The 17,957-nt window shown below is 44.9% G+C and overlaps 1 pseudogene; it reads left to right on the top strand.

Annotated features, from left to right (window-relative positions):
- Positions 1 to 238: 238 nt before the first annotated feature.
- The window catches only part of LOC109755634 (uncharacterized), a 34,977-nt pseudogene continuing 17,258 nt past the window's right edge, over positions 239 to 17,957 (top strand).

The following is a 17,957-nucleotide window of genomic DNA, read 5'->3' on the forward strand; positions in this document are numbered from 1 at the left end:
TGAATTCAACATCACTGGATGTGGAGATGGAAGAGGCCAACAGGAAGAAGTCTGATCGAGTGGATGTGGACCCCAAGAATCAGCTGGCATTGGTTCCTCATGTGGGTAACCCGGTTAGCCCTCCCCCGAAGAGGGATCCGAAGAGATCGTGCACTGATGGCAAGGAAGGCAAGGGTAGTAGCTCAAGCGTCGCAAAACCAGAATTGGCGGGCTCCCTGGAGGAGCGCCGCCAAGCACAATGAGTGCCCTTTGTTGGAACTGCCGCGGCGTGGGCAAAGCCGCGACAGTTCGAGAGCTTCACGACCTCGCGAGGAAATTTGCCCCTATCGTGCTATGTATTGTCGAAACCCAAATAAATGGTGCATGTGTAGAAGCGCTAGCTAGTACTCTTGGTTATGATAGAGCTTATGCTATTAATAGTAGTGGTAGAAGTGGAGGCATTGGTATTTTTTGGAATAATACAGTGGATGTTGAAATCTTGGGTGACTCGGTGTACCATATTGATGCTAAGATAACTGAATCAGGTACCGATCCGTGGAGGCTGTCCTGCTTTTATGGAGAGGCTCAGACACAGTTGAGGCACCAAACATGGGACCTCATGAGAGGTATTTGCAGTCTGAGCACCCTGCCATGGTTATGCATAGGAGATTTTAATGAGGTGTTATGTTCGGAAGAACATCAAGGAGTTGCTAATCGGAGTAATGCACAGATACAAGGATTTAGAGACGTTGTTGATGATTGAATGCTTATGGACGTTGGCTATCAGGGGAGATTTTGGATCTTTGAGAAAAAAGTCACCGGAGGAACTTATACTCGGGTGCGACTGGATCGGGCTCTAGCAAACGCGGATTGGGTGACCAGGTTCCCAATGGCAGAAGTGACACATCTAACTGTTGCTACATCTGACCATGGCCCAATACTGCTGCTTACAGAGGGCGGACAGAGCCAAGGGGTACCGAAAAGAAGCTTCAAGTATGAAACAATGTGGGAAACGCATGAGGCCTGGAAAGAGACCATAACAACAATGTGGGGTGCGGGAAACCCGGCGATTAATATTCGAAGAATAAGTTGGCTGCAGTATCTCAAGATCTAGACCGGTGGAATGTTAATACTTTCGGTAGTGTCAGAAAGGAGATAAAGCGTATCAAACTTGAACTGGAGCAGTTGAGGAATGACCCTTTGCGTGACAGACCTAGCCATCAGGAGCTGAAAATGAATGAGAACTTGGTAGAATTGTACCACCGCGAGGAGCTTATGTGGAGGCAGAGGGCCAGGTTAGAGTGGCTAACCGCAGGGGACAGGAACACCAGATTTTTCCATATGAGGGCTAGTCTCAGGAGGAGAAAGAACATGATTAAAGCCCTCTCAAATGCCTTGGGGGTGCAGGTTGATGATCCAACGCAACTCAAGGCTATGGTCCAAGAGTTTTATGAAAATCTATATACCACTGAAGGGGTGCAGGACATAGAAGAGGTGACGAACCATGTACCTTCCAAGGTAACTCCAGAGATAAATGCAATCTTGTGTGCTCCCTACACAGGCGAAGAGGTGAAAGTTGCTCTCTTCCAGATGTTCTCGACAAAGGCGTCTGGGCCCGATGGATTTCCTGCTCATTTTTACCAGAGGCACTGGGACCTGTGTGGAGATGAAGTAACCAATGCTGTGCTCCGGATTGTCAAGGGGGAGGAGAGTGTTGAAGCTATTAATGAGACTTTGTTAGTCCTCATCCCTAAAATAGCAAGTCCGACATTGATGTCTCAATTCAGGCCAATAAGTTTGTGCAATGTTCTTTACAAAATAGCTTCTAAGGTGATAGCTAACAGACTGAAACAGATTTTGCCTGATATTATCTCCCAGGAACAATTGGCCTTTGTGCCGGGTAGGCTCATCACCGACAACATCATATGCGCGTATGAGTGCCTTCACTTCATGAAGAGGAACAGGTCGAAGAGCAATAGCTTTTGTGCACTAAAGCTTGATATGATGAAGGCCTATGATAGGTTGGAGTGGCCATATTTGCAGGCCGTAATGGTTAAACTGGGTTTTGACCAGTCATGGATCAACACAGTGATGGGTATGATTAACTCCGTATCATTCTCTGTTTTATTTAATGGAGAGAGGTTAGAACAGTTTAAACCTACGAGAGGTATTAGACAGGGAGATCCCATTTCCCCTTATCTCTTTTTGATTGCAGCAGAGGGCCCCTTTCGTTCCTTTTGAAATCTCGTTCTCAATCATCAGCTCTTCAAGGCATTAAGGTGGCACCTACGGCTCCGGCAGTAAACCACCTATTGTTCGCAGATGACAGCCTGTTGCTTTTCAAATCGAGTATTGAGGGTGCTAATGAAGTATCAAACCTGCTTAATGCTTATTGTGCCGCCTCGGGGTAGATAATCAATAATGAGAAATCATCAATATTTTTTAGCACAGGCTGTCCTCAAGCAATGAAAGAAGGCATTATGAACTCCTTGAATGTACACAATGAATCCCTCAGTGACAAATACCTGGGACTGCCTACAGATGTTGGCCAATCAGTCAATGGAACATTTAGATATCTCCGAGATAGAGTTTGGGAGAAAGTCAGAGGGTGGGTGGAGAAGTTATTATCTGCGGCCGGAAAAGAAGTCTTGATTAAGAGTGATGTTTATTCTGTTAAGTTCATTATAAGGAGGCGATGGTTTGTGGCTGGGACATATGATGGTTTCATCCATGTGTATAATTATGAAACAAGAATGGACTCCATAAAGAGATTCAAAGGTATTACCTTCAATTCCATAAGTAGATCCATTCAGTATTTCTTGGTTTTATCCTAAATGGATATAGTCTTACAACCTGCCAACAGTTCTACAATGTTTCCCTCCATTAATTCCATTACATAATGAACTATTTTCTCATATCTACAGTACGTACACCAGTCTAGGATTACAGACACTGGTATTTACTCGTCCAGAGCACTGGTCGTCCATCCAACCAAACCATATGTGCTCTCTACTTTTAACAAAATGAAACTTTGGGACTGGGACAAAGATTGGGAGTGCATACAAACATTTGATATGGAACACTCTGCTTCCATACGTCAAGTAGCATTTAGTCCAAAAGACACAAACACTTTTGCTAGTGCTTCAAGTGATCACACAATAAAGGTTTCAGTCTCTCTCTCTCTCTCTCTCTCTCTCTCTCTCTCTCTCTCTCTCTCTCTCTCTCTCTCTCTCTTCTACCACAACATTGATGGTATATGAAGGTAAGTTTAATTTTCTTCTAGACATTGACTTCGAATTCGTATGCTATGCGTGCTGTTCAGCTTTGGAGACTTAATTCTTCCAAATCTGAGTATACGTTGTGTGGCCATTCGGACAAAGTGAACTGCCTGGAGTTCTTCACTGGTGATGGTCAGCAATATTTGATTACTGGCTCTCAAGACTGTACTGCCAAGGTATATGCATGCCATTTTCATTAAAATATACTACAGTACGCGCATAGCATTTCTAGTAATCCATGTTTTTGTTTTTGCCAATTGAGATACGGAGCTTGCAGGAAAAGACATGTGTTCGTACAATAGATGTTTTCATGTCGCCAGTTGTTTCTGTCATTTCCCTTCCAGATACTCCATATTTAACTACAGGTTCAGAAGATGGCACTGTTCATTTGTGGAGCCGTTCTAGTTTCAGGTATCTAATCAGTGAAATATGATATTATGAGATATGAGTCAACTAATGTTGTCAGAAATTGTCGCACTGAATGTACATTTATGCCTGTTTTACATTTGTCCACCTTATTGAGAGTTTCCCTGTGGGTTAATAACATTTTTATGAAATTCGTACCGATTGGTTTATACTCAGGCTTGAGAGAATATTTAACATTGGCTGCGGTGGACCTGTTCGGAGTCTATGTTTGATGGGGTCAAATAGGTAATCAACACTATCCTATCTTATTTTGATTGAATATATTTGTTGAGACTGCCTAAGATCATTACTGTTGAAACCAAGAGAGTATTAACATATTGGCTGAACCTGGCTTATGTCCCTTCTTTTAAATTCATTTTTGTCCTAAACTGTCGATGTTAGAGCATCTCCAGCCGCGCCCCCAACAGCCCCCCAGGGTGACTTTTTTCGCGCTGGCGCCGAAACCCCCCCCCCCTCCCCAGTCGTGCCCCCAAGACGCCAAAATCCGCCGGCTCGGCCCGTTTTTGGGCCCGGCGACCCTAGGCCGAACCCGGCACACTGGGGGGGGGGGGGGGTGCTCGGGGGCTTCAGCCGAAAGGGAAAACACACTTGGGCCACACTCTCAGGCGAAAAGTCAAGGCAATCGTCCAGATTCGCCCCCACCCCCGCGCGCTCGGCCACCCCCTGCCGATCCCGGCGTAGCCCATCGCCTAGCACAGCTAGATAGGCCATTCCCCGCCGGAAAAGAAAGAAGGTTTCGCCGCTGAAACGTCTCGACCACATTCTGGGCAAGTTTTCCGGCGCTCCGGCCGCGCAGGGCGGCACACCGGCTGCTGTGCACCCACAACGCCTGCCAAGTGTTTGGCGATTTGTCAGCTCGGTGATGGACTCAGACGACGAGTAGGCGCTCGCGGCGTTGCTGGAGGAGGAAGCCGATGCCGACGTCCAGGATGAGGAGCATCTCATGGTCCTCGCCGGCCTACTCGCGAGCAATGAAAAGCCGCGGCGAGGTGGCTCGGCGCCGGGGTGGATGAAAGCAAAGATCCCGCACCGTCTGGAAGGCTATTGCATGCTCTACTCCGACTACTTCGCCGACGCTCCATTGCACGGCGAGAAAGTATTTCGGCGCCGTTATCGGATGAGCCGAAAGCTTTTCCTCAGGATTGTGAATTCCACTCGGGTGTTCGACCACTACTTCAAGTGCAAGAAGGATTGCACCGGCAAACTTGGATTCACCTCAATCCGGAAGTGCACGACAGCTATGAGGATGCTTGCATATGGAGCTCCCGGTGATTCAGGCGACGACTATGGGCGCATGGCCGAGTCCATGACCATTGAGTGTTTCTACAATTCTGCAGGGCACTAGTGGTAGTGTTTGGACCAAATACTTGCGATCACCCAATGCTGAAGACACTGCTCGAATCCTAGCACAGAATGCAGCAAGAGGATTTCCTGGGATGCTTGGAATCATCGACTGCATGCATTGGAAATGGAAGAACTGTCAAAGGCGGTTGCAGTGTGGTACTTGAGGCAGTGGCCACACAGGACCTCTGGATTTGGCACTCCTTCTTTGGTATGCCAGGAACTCACAATGACATCAACGTGCTGCAGTGCTCCCCTGTCTTTGCCATGCTTGTTGAAGGTCATTCTCCTCTAGTGAACTTCGAGGTCAATGTGCGGCACTACAACAAGGGGTACTACCTAGCTGATGGCATCTATCCGAGATGGTCTACATTTGTGAAGACTATCTCAAATTATGTGCCAGGAGGCAAGAACTCCCACTTTGCGAAGGTTCAGGAGGCTTGCAGGAAGGATGTCGAGCGGGCATTTGGTGTGCTCCAATCTTGATTTGTTGTTGTCCAGTACACAGCTCGGACCTGGTCGAAAGATCAAATGTGGGAGATCATGACTTGCTGTGTCATCTTGCACAACATGATCATTGAGAGCGAGCAGGAAGAGCCAATGTTTGACACAAAACCATATTATAGGCAGGGTCCTCTTGCGCAAGTTGATCACCAGCTACCGGCAACCTGGACTGCCTTCCTCAATATGCGTCAGGAGATCCGAGACTCACAGGTGCATCAACAACTGCAGCAAGATCTGGTGAAGCACCTATGGAGGCGCAAGGGCAACGCCTATCTCGACGTGTGATGAAATATGAGTTTTTATTTGTTGAACTATATAATTTGTATTGAACTATTTGTTGTTGAACTATTTGCTGAAAAATTTGATTTCTATTGATTTTCTGTGATGAACTACGTGATAAAAAATTTACTTTTGTTGAATTTGCGCCGAACCACAGTGAATATAGGCCGATTTGTGCCGATATCGGGCCGATTTTGCTCGGAAAGTGGGCCAAAAAGTGGGCTCATTTGCGCCAAAAATGAGCCGATATCGGCGCCTGGGGGCGGCGGCTGGGAACCCAATCGCCCCCAAAGCCGATTTTAGCGTCGGCTCGCCCCCAGGCGGCGATTTTTAAGCCTCCTAGGGGGACCAACGGCTGGAGATGCTCTTACAGTTGACGACTTGATCCTGTGCCTATATACACATGAACAAGGTCCTGGCTACAAAAATGACTTTGTTCCTAACTAAGTACTTACTAGGAACTAGTAACCGTGTACATGCACACTCGTCCAGTTTGACGGTAATATTGTTTCCAAGATTAGCCACAATTATTGTTGATTTCAAGATTAATTGTGTTTAATGCAATTATCACGTTTCAAAATTATTGATGATGTGATAGATACATCATTGAAGCAGCGTGAGACGTTAGATATAAGTGGTTGGATGGCTCGTATCATTTGGATTCACCAAACTCATGCTTTTATAAGTAGTGGTAGAATACTAACACAACTACAACACTACCGTAACCAGCAGCTAGCTAATTACATAAGCACACAAGGCTCTGAACCAACCAGTCCTTTGATTCTGTCCAAAGCACTACACTTGATCAAACTGGTACGAATTCTTGTCTAGTATCGTGTTTGCCTAATCCAACTTTGCCACGTGTGACTCTAGGACTCAGCTAGCATACTGACTCTTATTTCAGTACTAAATGAACATGAAATTAATCCTGACTTAAGATTGTTTCCAACTCTTATTATGAGTATGTAAATGCAGTATGGATGTATAGATTACCAGCTTTCTAGAATAGTTATCACTTCATATTATGCCAGACTTTTGAACTGGTCTTTTTATCTTGTAGGGTTGTAATTCAACAGGAGGGTGAAATATCAATCATGGATATTGATGCAATCTCTGAGGTAAGTCCACTAAAATGAACTTACATAGCTGCTAACCAAAATTTTGAATTCATCATGTTGATAAATTTTGCTAGCCCTATTACGTGATGTATATGATGACACAAACAGAATATACCAGTTATTCTCATTTTTTTTATACTTCCATTCATACTACATATTTATTGTTTTGCTTTTAGGAGGTAGTAGGTTTAAAAAATAACCAACAAATTCCGTACATTATAAGCCCAAGTGAATCTCTGATGGTGAATAATAAGGCAACAAAGACATTTTAGAGTTAGAAAAGAATGGATCAGGATTTATGGTACAGGGAGTTTAGGCCGACTTAGTATAGGGTGGTGCATACTGTAAGCGGGTCTATATGCTGGAACCACCTCTGATATTGTATGCCACAGTCAAGGTTGTGGTTTTCGGAATAAAAAAACATCAGTCCCAATAGAGAAATTTGGCGAATCGCGTCTGTCCCCAACCGAATCCCAAATAGAAAAAATTGAGAATTTTAAAATTTCGTATTCCTTATCTAGTTAAATAGAATTTGATTGCTTATTAGACGTGAAATCATTGGTCTTGCGGTACTGTGCCAGCTACAATGGTCTAGTTGAGGTTATGTGTTCGATTTCACTGTGGATTTTTTGTTTTTTTAATATATGTAAATCCTATTTTTTTCACGATAACTTGGTTTCAGATCCCACCAAAATTCGCCCAGATTTCAGACCGAATCCCAAAACTATGGTCATCGTGAACTTACTCGATTGTGGAAGCCCCCATGGATGATATCTTGGTAACTTTAAGGGGTGGGGTCACTTTGCATGGCCTAAATAGATGGGCTTTCTCTTGGCACACATTTCTCTTCTTTAGGTCAAGTTGCATCCTCTCTTTTATTCTAGTTGGCGTTGGCAACATTGTTATAGAGTCTAAAAGGACATTTTGGATTCACCGGTTACAAACCTTGATGACATGGTACTCACTATGTCTTTGCGAACTTGCCTCTCCTCGTGCTCCCGTGTTCAAATGTAATTGCTATTTTTATTAATCGAAGTGGGCACACTCTCCTCATTATAGGTAATAACATGCTTCAGAAAAACAATAAGTTTCTTTGTGTGGAAGAAAAACAATAAGTTATGTGAAACCAAATATATTTATGATTGGAGGGCTCGTGCTTACACATTACAGTATAGTTCTATTAACTTGATAGAAGTCATTCATGTTTATCGTTACATAATCTTAACATAATCATTTGAAGTGTTTTTGAAAACTGGTCAAGATTGTCATGTATAGCAGAATAAGTTAATTTTCACCCGAGATTTTCTTACAACGTTTCGTTAAAATTTTACGTTTAGTTTACAAAATAGTTACGCACTACGCTAAACTTTCTTATAAGGAAATCAAAACGTAAGTCATCAGAAATCAAATGAGAACCTAAGAAAAAAATATAAACTAATTTTCTGTACTTCTGGGTGTATGTACTCCCATCTTCGATATACCTTGTGCACGTGTTGATTATACCTCTTTATCATTCTCAATATACTTCATTAAATATTCTAAGATACCCCAATTTTGTCAAGAAAATAATATTTACGATGTACTTTTGGTAATATACACTTTTCATGTACGAACAAATCACTATATACATAAACCTTTAGAAAAATGTAGACTCACTTCAATTTTTTCATGAAACTCATTTTTGGGTCTCTAGTAATTATTAATCAAGTATATTAAAAATAATAAAAAGGTATAAAAGATTCATCAATGTGGTATATACTTAAGCATTTTCCTGGTGATAGTTATCCTCATGTCTCATATACTACCATGTGCTATATATACTAAAAAATAATGTACTACCAAAAAGTGCTATATATAGTAGAAAATATTCTTATATACTACTCCCTCCATCCCGTGATAAAAGATGTTATTATATAGATGTAATAACATCTTCTATTCTTGGACGAAGGGAGTACACCGCCAGCCAGCCAAACTAGTGCTTGTTCCACCTGGTCGTAAAGGCTCTGCTAATTGTATAAAGTAACTCCAGGTAGTTACCACCTGATCATAACGGTTTTCCTAATTGTGGTAAAAGAAAACTCCATCTAGTTACGACCAATGCCTAGGCAAAAACTAAAGATAAAAAGATATAATTTTGTACTAGTAAAAGAGGGCACGTGGTGTGTGTAGTGAGAGACTTAAATAACAAAATTAGCATTTGCTTGTAGTAATTACCATGTACTCTGTAGTTCCTTACTACACATGCCGTGACTCTCCACACCATCCAACTATGATTGCTGTAAAATGTAAAATTTGTGTAGTAACAATGTGTAGTGGTTTAGAATTTGAATAGGACATCGTCAACAATCTATCTCTCGATAGTAAAAGTAATATGAAAGATCTAAACCAACACACGATATTATTGTGTTCACATTTTATATTTTACGGTAATATTACCATGTGCCCCATTTTTTACTATAAAAGTCTATCTATTTACTATTGACCTTTTGCCTAAGCACTGATGGTCACTAGCTGCACTTGTTTTACTACATTTAGTAAAGCTCTTTACGGCGAGGTGAGAATAGCAGTGATTTTTTTAACACAAGAATAGCAGTGATTTGGCTGCCTGGATGTGCACGTTGGGCTGTCCGGAGTGTAGAATTAGTATTCTGCGCTCTGGCTAACTTTAGCGCATCCATATATATATGTATATACTAGCACAAATGCCCGTGTGTTGCAATGGAAGAAAATATCGCACATTTCAACCCTAATAAAAAATCTAAAAATATACACTACATGTCGGCTAGCTTACAGAAGGTAAATAAGAATTGTGATAAATTTACAGATCAGTATTTACAACCCGTCTCACGTCAAATTGTTATAACCAGATGTAAGGAAACATCCTTTTGGAAAACATTGCATAGAGTACAAAAAATAAGTAAATTGGAATTAGCAAGTTGAAATAAAATTGTACACTGTAATTTCAAATCCAAATTAGACAGCTCCATCAAATATATATATATATATATATATATATATATAAATAATACAGGGTTCAAAGAAATAATTATGGTATGATTTTTTTCAAATACAAGTTAGACGGACGACCGTATTAATGATTGATTTAGCAAAAAAACTCCCTCTGTTTCTATTGGAATCTCTAAAAAGTCTTATATTTAGGAATGGAGGAAGTAAATGATAAGAGAACTTACAGAGTAGACATTTTAATTCTACAGCCCAAGATCAGTTGTCAATCATGAACCCTAAAAGAGGGGATCATCGAATAGATGAAACATTTTGGTACGTGCATGTAGCTGCAGGAAACCTCTGTACCTCTCCGTAGCACATAAAACCACCCAGAAGCAAACGAACCAGCTTTGAGCCTTTGACCAGTCAAAATTAGATCCCAGATGAATGCCCTGTAAATCAAATACGTATATGCATTGAGCCCATGACACCGCAGCAGAACACGCTCCACTGAAGTTAGTAGCAGGAGCCCTTGCATCCATACTTTGGGGAGGCTGCGAGGAGCTCGTCCACGGGAAGTTGTCCCTAGTCCCGGCTGAAGAATGTATTTAGTCATTTAGTGTCGATGCAAGGCAGTAACCATTTCTTGTCTTCATCCTCGTATTGTATAGCATATAGAGGTACAAGGGAGAGAGAGAGAGAGAGAGAGAGAGAGAGAGTTACACTGTAACAACATACATTTGGGATCCTATCTATCAGGGCGCGGGCACGTAGTCATACTGCATGGATAGGGACGTGCGTTTAGCATCCAGGAGAAGTTGTTTTCAGCATAAAAATATTCAGTCTAACACCGATGACCACGACAACAATGTCCTTCTCTTCTTCCCCTACTTCTCTTGGGCGTCATCATCGGCGGCTGGCGAGCACGGCTGAGTGATATATGGTCACGGGCTCACGGCCTAGTTGTTGAACTTGAGGCATGGGCGGGAGTGGTTGCAGGGAACCGGCGGGCGTGTGTATCCGAGACCTTGCCCAGGAGGAAGTTGGACGACACGTAGAAGACAATCAGCTCGCCCTACGATACCTGTTGTCCAGCAGCTCGCCCCGTGACCTGCAGATTATCCTGGAGCTTGAGCACCCCGAGTGCGGGGAGCACCACCACGTGTCGGAGCGAGACTGGGCCCAAGAATCAGATTGCTCAATTACACGATGAGTGATTGTTGGATACCGTAATCAGGCAGGAGTGCGCCGCATGATATGAATCCCGTCGAGCGTGATGCCCACCATGACGGCTCCGCCCAGATCGAGTACATGTCCTTGATGATCAACCACAACTTCGTAGCGGATTGATGCGGTGTTGGTCACGTAAAGCGGCGCGACGACCACCACGGTGGCTCCGTCCAGATCGAATACATGCCCTTGATGATCAACTACAGCTTCGTCCTTTTGAGGAGAGAGTCAGAGTCTTTTGTCTAAGTCTAATGATGATGATGGGCCAGGTTGAAGCAGGCACATCAAGTTTGCAGAAACGTTTCTGACCAGATAAAACTCCACGTGGGCCAGATGAGATGATGGGCTTGGGCTGATCGACCCTATCGAGTCCACCTGAGCGAGATCAGATCAATCGATCGATCCGGATTCGTCCAGCCATCGGAAGAACAAACGTAGGAGAGAAAAAAAGTAGGAGACAAATCTCAGCCATCAATCTTGAGGTTAACACAAAATTGACGGATAAAAAAGGATGACATATGAAGAACTATGAAAGCCTCTGTCCTTTAATATTAGGTAAAGATGAAGGTTGTCTGCAGAACTTGTCAAGACTCATTAAGTTTTTAACGGTTTAAGAGTTCTCAAATAATATAAAATAAATAGTAGAACATCACTGCAATGATATAAGATGATCCAACAGAACGATTGTGAAAATATGGTTTTATGTGCCCTCAGCAAAAAAAAATCATCTTAGCTCAGTGTGACAGACTCAAATATTTGTTTTTTTCCTTGGTACATACCATCGTATTTTCCCAATCCCTCCATTAGATCATCTTACATTATAGTCCTAGTGTTACCGTATCTTTTTCCGTAATTTATGGAACCTTCCACACCATCAAAACTTCAAACGGGTTCCATGGTTACTATTGATAAAAAGTCCTCCTCCTATATCCACACACACACAGGGGGATGAATAGTTCGACCCTAATCCAAAAATGCTCAAAGAATTATGTCACAACTTTGTACCGCATGGTAAATATATTCCACAGAAAATTATGTCACAACTGAAATGCTCGAATTTTTCCACTTATCCAAAAGTGCTCGAAATTTTCCACAGAAATTAAATTTAGCAACTGAATATGTAGTTGTGTAAGTGTGAGCTAAAGTGTTTGGAATGCATGTGTATCTGCCTCCCATTAATCCAGCGCTTTCTTCTCATTATGTTATAGACAAGCACATCAGCCCCCTCAAATGAACTGATCCAAGTTGACCCCCCAGAGTTGCGGTTCCTAGTTGTCCAAGAGGTGTCAAGCCCACTGAAGATCACCAATATTACTGATCACCACGTAGCTTTCACTATATGGTCATCAACCAATAGAGCGGACTACAATGCATTGCCTACCAAAGGAGTTCTATCACCTAATGCGACGGTACAAGTTGTTGTAACAAGAGTTGCACATGACTGGGTACCAGCAGACCTCGCACCTGAGGAGGTAGTCTACGTGAAGGGCATCGTCGTGGTCGAGGGTTTAGATGCCAAAGATGTCACTTATGACATGTTCAAACCAAAGACAGGCCGAATTGTGCATGAGGTGGAGCTGGATGTTGTTTCTGTAGCCTCGGAGGTATGTCCAACTCTTGCCCAATTTTCATATGTATCTACCTATATATGGACAATTTTGATATGTTTTTAACCGTACTGTTGGGTGTTTGTCATCAGATTATACCAAACATAAGGTTACCCTGGACCTTAGATGTCCATCCAACAGAGCCATGGTGAGTGCATATTTCCCAAAGAAATTGCACAATATGAGCTTGTTGCTAGCATATGACGGTATTTGCAAGAAATTTCTTCACTGCCATCACAGGATAATGACCACTCAAGGAGATTACCACGTTCATATATGGAACTATGAGACACGGGTAAGTACTAAGCACATAGTTAATAAAATATACTATGCATGCAGGAACGAATTATGTGCTCCCAAGAGTTTTAGAATAAATTCATGTATTTTGGAAGATTACACCAGCGCGTAGGAAATTTGTAATTTGTTTGTGATATACGTATAGCTAGTACCAACTATATGTGTAAAAATCTATATGATTAACATATATTATACAATAGAGAAATGATCCACATTACAACCCTTACCTTGCTAGGTGGTTTAAAACTAACCACCAAGCTTCAAAATCGGTCGACATACACCCCAAACTAACCACGTAGTCCAAAAATCAACCCTCGTCTATGTTTTGACTCAGTTAAGGTTTTTTTGACCACATTGACTGCTGACTAGCCATGCCAACTCAGCAGCCCATGCCAACTAAGCCCAGTGCTGGGAGTAAAAAGGTATTTTTGCCTTTTGCAACTCTGTTTTTTATTGGCAACAGAACCTCACGTTCTTCTTCCATGACATGTGGAGATGCATTGCAACCTATTGAACTTCTGTACCCACATAATCTCTCCTTGATTACACCTCTGGTCAGTAGAATCTTTGCAAGGAAGACAAGTTAATAGCTTCGCGCATGAACAGAGAACGAAAGGCAAGCATACTTCGTTTTCCCTCATTGCAACCTAACCATCAGGGAGCCGCAGACTAAGACACCAGCAGAAAAACTCGCTCGTCCTCTCGTTCAGCAGCACAACCATGACCCCGAGCTACTCAGGACACAGCAGCCGCCGCCGGTGATCGGCAGTGCTGCTCCTCTGCCACCCTCTCTCCTGTCCCTGCAGGCTAACACGAGCCCAGCCCACCTCACCCCACCAGAGCCGCCTCCCCTAACAACCTCGACACCTTCTGCCATTGGAGACCGAAGAACGGCAGCGCTGCACCTCACCTCTGCCGGACCCCGACCTCTCATGCTTTTCCAGTAGCCTCCTGGACCCCTCAATTACGGAAACCGTGCGCCAATTTCCTTCATAGATCCCTTCTTCCCCATCTCCGGCTAAGATGCCAATCCGTGCAGTACCGACAACCCCTGCTCAATTCCTCATCTATTGAACCTTCCCAGGGTTGGGTTGGGCTAGAGATCGAGTTCAGTTGGCTGCCGTCGTCTGTCGGGAGCAAAGCCGCTGTCATAGAATAGAATGCATGCGCCAGGGAGAAGAACCAGTACTCCTCCGGTGAGTAGGGGACACAGAACAAGCACCTCCCCGGTGCCAAGGACCGCAACGTGCCAAGTGTCGCTGCTGGTTACGATGTCCTTGCTCCCTAGTTTTTCGGCGCGCTGCAGGGTTGGGTTGGCATGATTGTGTCGACCATCTACTTCTTGTGCGGGTCCCTGTTGTCAAAGACAGCCAAAAACCTCTCGCTGTGCAGCTTCCACTCTCGAAGCCCCATCTTCTCGGGTCGCCGGAGTGGCTGCTAGGGCTTGGAGTGAACAGAGAGCGTATGGACTGAAGGAGCTACGGTGTGTGCTCGTGTTGGCTTTGCTCATGCGAGCCGGTCGTTGTCGGAGAGAGGGCGGTGGAGGTGAAGCACCGTCGGTCTTCGGTATGTAGTGGCATACAGAGTCAGGAGTGGCAAGGCGGTCGCGGGACTTCTGTGTCTTGACGATCTCAGGGCAGGGTCATGCCAGTGAAGGAAAAGAACAGAGTTGCAAAAGGCAAAAATACTTTTTTACTCCCAGCACTAGGCTTAGTTTGCTTGGCCTGCTGAGTTGGCACTACCTAGCTAGTCAATTGTCAAAGTGGTCAATACCACTCGACTAAGGCAAAATCGGGACCGCGTGGTTAGTTTGGGGTGTATGTCGACCGGTTTTGAAGAGTTATGGATTACTTTCACAGTGTATTAGCTCACAGATTGAAGTTACATATAAAGGGGAGAACCCCAACGGGCTCCCTGGAGGTTAGGCACAACCTGCCTAGGCGTGCGGGACTAGTACATCTAGATCCTACAGAACAGGGAGGAGAAGATTACAACGAGTCCATGTCATAGAAGGGTTGTTACAACAGAATAATATACAACACGCTAACACCGTCCCGCAGCCGAACTCCTTCTGGAAGGATGTTGAGGCTGAAACGGAAGTCTTGGAACACGACGGTGGGAAAGCCTTTGGTGAAGACATCTGCAAACTGTGAGCTCGATGGTACATGAAGGACGCGCGCTTTGCCAAGAGCCACACGATCACGAACGAAGTGCAAATCAATCTCCACATGCTTTGTCCGTTGGTGCTGCACAGGGTTCGTTGACATGTATGTGGCACCGATATTATCACAATAAACCATGGTGGCACGAGCGGGCGGTCGATGCAACTCATAGAGGAGCTGGCGCAACCAACATGACTGCGTGACACAATTGGCAACAGCTCGATACTCGGCCTCGTCACTGGAGCGAGAAACAGTGGGCTGACGTTTGGATGACCAAGAAACAACGTTTGATCCCAGGAAGATACAGAAGCCCGATGTGGACTTGCGAGTATCGGGGCAACCAGCCCAATCAGCATCGGAATGGGCAACGAGATCATGAGTGGTTGATATATAAAACCGGAGCCCATAGTGGGATGTGCCCTTGAGATACTTCAAGATGCGTTTGATGAGGTTCATGTGAGAGGAACGGGGATCATGCATAAACATGCATAATTGTTGAACGGCATAGGACACATCTGGCCTCATCAGCGTGACATACTGGAGGGCCCCAGCGAGGCTGCAGTATAGAGTTGGATCGGAAATGGGAGGACCATCTGTGGCGGACAACTTGGCTTTGGTGTCAATGGGTGTGGCGATGGTGTTGCAATTTAGCATGTGTGTGCACGCTCTAATATCTCTAGGATGTATTGTTGTTGTGACAAAAAGAGGCCGTCGGAGGAACGGGTGACATTGATCCCAAGAAAGTGGTGGAGATCCCCTAAGCCTATCATGGAAAATTCGGACTTGAGGGAGGAGATGACAGAGTGGAGGGTAGTGGTGGTGTTGGCCGTGAGTATAATGTCATCGACATATAAAAGAAGGTAGGCCACATGAGGACCACGGTGGTAAATGAAAAGGGATGAGTCACATTTGGAGGCAATAAAACCTAGAGATAGAAGAAAGGACTTGAAGCGAAGAAACCAAGTCCTAGGAGCTTGTTTGAGGCCATAAAGTGATTTCTTAAGGAGGCACACATGATTGGGATGGGTGGCATCAAGAAAACCTGCCGGTTGAGCACAATAGACTGTCTCACCAAGGTTGCCATGAAGGAACGCATTTTTAACATCAAGTTGGTGGATGGGCCAAGAGTTGGAGGTGGCAATGCTGAGCACAATACGAATGGTGGCCGGTTTGACAACCGGGCTAAACGTTTCGGTGTAGTCAACACCCTCACGTTGTGTGAACCCACGGACCACCCAACGGGCCTTGTAGCGAGCCAACATGCCATCCGAATGGAACTTGTGGCGATAGATCCACTTCCCGGTCAACACATTAACACCTGCGGGTCTAGGTACCAAACTCCACGTCTCATTCTTTAACAAGGTATTATATTCATCAAGCATAGCAGCATACCAATGGGGGTCCTTGATGGCAGACCGGTAAGAAGAGGGAATGGGAGAAATAGAAGTGGTAGAAGTGGAGACAGAAAATAAACGTTTCGGTTAGGCAAAACCAAATTTTGCACGCATTGTCATTTTATGTGAGTTATGTGGGGGAGGAATGGGGACAGTGCGGGGTGGAACACGAGGCCTAACAGGAGCTGAGTTCGAGACATATTCGGTGGGGCTGGGCGCGGCAGAGCCAGTGGACGCTGGTGGGGTCCACGGGGAGGGAGAGTCATGGTTGGTGGGTGGGGAGGCGGACCCGGGGTGAGGGGAGGGAGCAGACCCGCTGGACGCATGGGAGGGGGTGGGAGGCTGTGCGGCGGGTGCGGGATCTGAAAACGATCCGCTGGATCCGGGGGCGGCCAGTGGACGAGGTGGTGCGTAGATCTCGGAGCGGATCACACCTGGGGGCGGGTCAGACGCGGGATCAGATGTGGGAGGAGTCCGTGTGGCCGGTGGTGTGGGTGGTTCATCGGGAAAAATAGTTTCGTCAAATGTAACATGACGAGAGACAATAACTTCGCGTGAAGTGAGATCGAAGCAGCGATATCCTTTGTGTTCGAGAGGATAGCCGATGAAGACGCATCTAGTGGAGCGAGGTGCAAGTTTGTAGGGACTTGTGACATATAAATTTGGAAAACACAAGCAACCAAATACACGGAGATGATCGTAGCGAGGGTGATGACCAGTGAGAAGAAAGTGGGGTGTGAGGGAGCGGATGGCCGTGGAGGTACGTCGGTTGAGCAAATGCGTGGCGGTGGGGCTTCAACCCAAAATTGGGGAGGAAGATTGGCTTGGACAAGGAGGGTGCAAACTATGTCGTTGGTGGTGCGTAGCAAGCGTTCGGCCTTGCCGTTTTGAGGGGATGTGTGGTGGCAAGAAATACGAAACGAAATCCCATAATTAGAGAAAAAAGAGCGAAGGGCCGCGTTGATGAACCCCCCCCCCCCCCCCCCCCCCCCCGGTGTCACATTGCATACATTTTATAAGAACATGAAATTGAGTGAGAATGTATTGAAAGAAGCGTAGGAGAGTGGAGGAGGTGTTTGATTTTGCACGAAGGGGAAAGGTCCAGGAGTAATGCGTTTAATCATCCAAAACAACAAGATAATATCCAAAGCCTGAGAAGCTTGTGACCGGGGAGGTCCAAAATCACAATGCACTAATTGAAAGGGAGCAGTGGTTACATTATTGGATGAAGGAAAGGCCAAACGAGGTTGGCGCCCAAGGTGACATGCCTCACAAAAGGAGGGAGCAGAGTTTATTACAATCTGAAAGAAAAATGCTAATAGTGCTGGCTAATGAAGATTTGCCTGGATGCCCGAGCCACCGGTGCCACAGATCGCTTGTGGTGATGGAGAAAGCG

This window comes from Aegilops tauschii, chromosome 3 (genome assembly GCF_002575655.3).
Source record: "Aegilops tauschii subsp. strangulata cultivar AL8/78 chromosome 3, Aet v6.0, whole genome shotgun sequence".
NCBI lineage: Eukaryota > Viridiplantae > Streptophyta > Magnoliopsida > Poales > Poaceae > Aegilops > Aegilops tauschii.